At 35.0% G+C, this 4781-nt stretch overlaps 1 pseudogene; it reads right to left on the bottom strand.

Moving 5' to 3' along the window:
* Positions 1-4150: 4150 nt before the first annotated feature.
* LOC118606297 lies at positions 4151-4269 on the bottom strand (annotated as a pseudogene).
* Positions 4270-4781: the final 512 nt, after the last annotated feature.

The raw sequence follows: 4781 nt of genomic DNA, 5'->3' as shown, positions 1-4781 counted from the left end.
ATTCACATTTTTCTCTAACAATCTTTTCCTGATATCTTTTCCTGATATCTTTGCAACAATTTTGGTTCCACTAACACTTACTTCCCAAAGATCCAACTTTCACCTGTGAGAGAGCTTAATTGTATTGAGATAGCTACTTCTGTTCTTCTCAGGGTAGATGACATGTCTAGGCCAATGTACACTGGTTGTATTTACAGTTAGAAAAGTTGCATGAAGGTTTCTATTCGAGGTCATTCTTAAGTTCTATGTCTCCCAAGAAACCCCTTTAAATAGATGTCATTGTTGCTGTTGTACTTCCTAACTGATTCTGAATAGCGCTAGGACATATGCTACAGTTGAGGTCCTCGTGCTCATTCTATCACATGTACATGGGTTGTATTAAGTCTCAAATGTCTTGGGAAATTGCTTAACTTCATTCTACTTGATAAGATAGAGGTTCTTTTATTGTGGAATATAGAAAAACATAAGGTAGGTGAGTAGCAGGGAATAATGCAGTCCAGAGAGTGAAAGATATCTTCTCTGGAGAAGCAATGAGATCATATTTGGATCTTTGTCATAATGATTTTTCTCACTCCAGCAACAGAGGGCTTGTGCTGTACACATCTGATATAATAAGTGGCTAAGACAAAGTTTGGATCTTCCTCCCTGGTCTATTTAATAGATCCCTGTAAGGTGGAAAAATGAAAGAAAATCTACCTCTTTTTCTAAAAAGAAAGCTATTTCTAGCTAGTAACCCTATAGCACACTAAAGGGACAGCATTATGTGGGTTACGTAAAAGGACCATACCTCTCAAGTAAATGGATACTTATTCCACACAGCGATGAAAAGGTAATTGGAGTCCAAAATATAAAGTATAATGGAAAGTTATTGAGGCATTTTGAAGGGGTTGGGCTGGATTTTGCACTTCATGTGTGATAACATTCTTTATAGCCTGGAATCTTTTGTGTAAGTTTGCTTTTAGAATTTAATAAGCCTACAGTTAGAAAATTTGGAAATTATTTGTTCCCTCTCAGATGTCCAAATATGGAATCTGTGTGACTCCCAGAGAAACTGATATTAGAACCACTTTAGTATTAGTTTGATTATAGTTAGTTACAGGGTAAAACACAATAAACAACATAGTCTCTGCCTTTGGTATTTTTCTCAAATGCTAGAATCTGGGCTTCTATATCTGGGGGCTAGACAGCTCTTATGAAAAGTCAGGGTTTCAACCAGGCCTTCTAATGCTTCAGTTTATGAACTGAGTTCTACGTTCACAAAACCTAAGTCATGAGCATTACTTCTACAGTTACGTATGGTTACCTTCTTCAACAGATCAGCATATTAATGTGTTATTGCTTTTAAGCTGAGCAGGATTTGAGAGAATTACCATAGCCAGTGAAATATTTTAAGTTTCCTTCTATGCGTTTCTAAAACTAAATCAGTACCTATCCTTATATTTTTCCTTTTATTTCAGTGAAAGAGGGAAGAGGAACTATATGAATTCATGTCAAGCAGTGCATTGGGCTCCAAACAACTAATGTCTCTACTTGATTCAAAATTCTACACCAGCTTGACCATAACATGAGGTGAACCAAACAATTTCTTTTTCTATTTTAATTGTTACATTTGATTATTGGATAAAACTTAAAGAATGCAGAAATTACAACAAAACAAAATAAAAACAAAGTTTTCTCTGAAACCTAGAACCCACTGTGCTCTTGATCCAAATGCTCACAATTCATCTGGGACATGGTAAATTATTGTCTTTTCTAGTGTCCATTTTCTTCATTTTTCTTTCTGCTCACTGTATGGTTGCTCTCTAGTTTTCCCAGTACTAGCACTTTTTTTTTTTTTCCAATTTTCCTTTCTCATGTTAATTCTGAATTTCTCTTTCTATTTATGATCAAACTTTTGAAAATTGTTATATATACTTGTCTTTATTGAATGCTTCTGATTAATGTCTCGGTACACAGTAGACTAGCAATTATTTTAAAACTTAATGAAAACTATTCTTATAATAGCCACCTACGTCCATGTAACTTCCACACAGTTCTTGTTCACTCTTCTGCTTTGTTATTTTGTGGCCTATGATACTCTTGATCATTTCATACTAAGAAAATTTCCCTTTAGGTCAATGACACCACTGTCTTCTAATTCTCTGTTCAATACTTTCACTGTTGCCTTTTAATCTCCAAACCTGGGTTCTCTTCCTAGGCAATCATCTTACACACCAGTATACCTTACTGTTTTCTCATTTCTCCCTTATGTTTCCAGAATCTTTCCCTAACTGATGCCACCTAGTCTCATATAGCTCTAATTGCAAGAGAAGATAGAGCATGGCTGAGGCAAAAACAAAGTTCATTATACTCACGGGTCTTAATGACAGGAGGCACAGTATGACATTTATGGTCACATAAGAACGATAACAGGGTGGTCAAGTGACAGAAGAGGCAAACTGAAGGGGGAACCTAGGCCGCAGCCTTTATTGGGGTTTCTGCAGGAAAGATGAGGCAGGGCAGTGTAAACACTTTAGGATTGACTAGAACAAATAATTTCAGCAAGCTCTAAGCTGTAGGAGTATTTTGTTGCCTGGTACTTGGCCCTGAGATGATTAAGGCAGAGAGAAAAAAAAAATTGCTTCCTGGGTGAACCAGCCAGTTAAAGTGGGTAGAGCTCTGTATTGGTTAGTTTACTTTTCAAAGGAATGCTCTAGGCTGAACCCTTTGCTATCTTTAAGAATTGGCTACCCAAGGAGGGCAGTCTCTCCCTGGCCAAAAAAGGTAAAAATATCATAATATACAGGAAAAAAAGAACAATCTAGAAATAAATTATTTAATGCAAATAATTAGAAAAATAAAATTAAAAGTAAAGGCGGGTCAACAGAAGGTAGAAGTTTTACAATGAAGTTTGAGAAAGAATATAAAGGCACTCAGGAAAAATAAATATTAGCATACAACTGTATTTCAGTTAGTAAATTGAAAGCTAAGATGCTCATAAAATATCCTGATGTTTTGATGCTACATCCTTAGAATCACAGTGATATGTTGTAGAGGTGATTTCAGTAAACAATTCTACATATTACCACTACAATGAAATTGAACACTAACATAGGGAACAAGATTGAGAAAAATTTCTTAGAACTATTTTTTCTTTAATTCGAGTATAACAATGGATAGTAATTATGTAGAGAGTAATCATGAGGGTTGGGGAATTAATCCTATCATTGTTTGACTTAGCTGGCACTTTTGGAGTTCAGTCAAGGGTAAAAAAGGTTGACCTCAGTGGAAGGGGCAGGTGAGCTATAGAATATAAGAAGCAATATAGGATAAAAGCATCAAAGGAGGCACCAAAGGTGGGCTATTGAGGACCCACAGACTATTTTGTACTATGACTATACAATTTGAGTTTTAGGACCAATTTCAAGGAAACATACAACTTTGTTTTATAGACTCTGATGTGTCATATATACTTACAGGGTATTTACTCTTAACCCTACATATCTAAGTGAGAGCTCTATTATGTGTGTCCAGAGAGCATGCAAGGAGCACAAAGTCTGGTAACAACAAATACTACACTGCTCTTTGTAGCTGTGGAAACATTTTAGGATTGGCCTATTGAGTTATCTTTTAGGGTGAATGTAGTAGCTAGGAAAGGGATAGGACTGACAGTGCAGGAGACTGAGGCTTTTGGCTTATGGACAGAACAAGTATAGGCCTCTGGCCCCTCTCAAAGTAGGACTTCAGAAATAAATTAGAGTTGTTTCTATTGTGGAGAACTTTGATGACAAGTGAAGCTGCCCATTTCCCAAATCCTAGAGTCTAGTAAGGGCTGGAATCAGGCATAGGTCTATCATTAATGAACAGTAAAGATTTCTATGCTACTTTCATAGCTGTGAGATACAATTTTTCTAATCAGCTAAGTGAAACTAATTTCCATCATGATTCCAATAAAATGAAATGGTTCTTTTTTTATGAATGTTTCTAATAAAAAAGTTCATATGATATTGAGTGATATGGTATATAGTAATGACTTCAAGAATGGGGTACAATTTATAACTTTATAATTTTTTAAAATTTATTTTTATTTTTTTAGATGAGGCAACCTTTGGTTGACCTCACAGATTGCAAGGGCCTTGTCAGCTTACGATCCTTTATTTTTTATTTTTTATGCCTACGGCACCTGGTCTTCCTAGGTGGTCTCTCATCCAAGTCCTAAACAGGCCTGTACCTGCTTAGCTTCCAAGATCAGATGGGATTGGGCTTGTTCAGGGTAGCATGGCTATAGACAAACTTTACAATTATAAATATATCTGTAATTATAAAACTTAATCATAATGAGCATTACTTTTATATCTTCGGCAATGAACATACCTCTCCTAGACAAATTAAAAATGACCATTGCTAATAGTTTCTCTGGAGTTTTCCTATAACTATTTGTGTTCTTTTCAATTTTGATGCTCCAAAAGGTAAGATAACATAATATAGGTCTGCCCAGATTTTAATATAAGACTGCCCAGATTTAAATTTTGGCTTAAATACTATAGTTACTAGTTGTGCAACCCTAAGCAAGTTATATGAGTTCTTGTGCCTCAGTTTCCTCATTTACAAATGTTACTAATAAAGTTATTGCCTCTTAGGGTTATTAGAAAAATTAAATGAGTTAATATATTCAAATGCTTAGAACAAAACCTGGTACATGATAAAGTATTCAATAAAAATTAATTGCAATTATTAGTTGTTTAGAATTATTTTATAAAATACCTAAGTAAAATCAATTAAGGCAACCAATTTTATGGCAG

The sequence above is a fragment of the Rousettus aegyptiacus genome, unplaced genomic scaffold (assembly GCF_014176215.1).
Source record: "Rousettus aegyptiacus isolate mRouAeg1 unplaced genomic scaffold, mRouAeg1.p scaffold_m13_p_7, whole genome shotgun sequence".
Taxonomy (NCBI): domain Eukaryota; kingdom Metazoa; phylum Chordata; class Mammalia; order Chiroptera; family Pteropodidae; genus Rousettus; species Rousettus aegyptiacus.
Note: the sequence above shows the minus strand (reverse complement) of the source record. Positions and strands in the feature narration are given on the sequence as shown.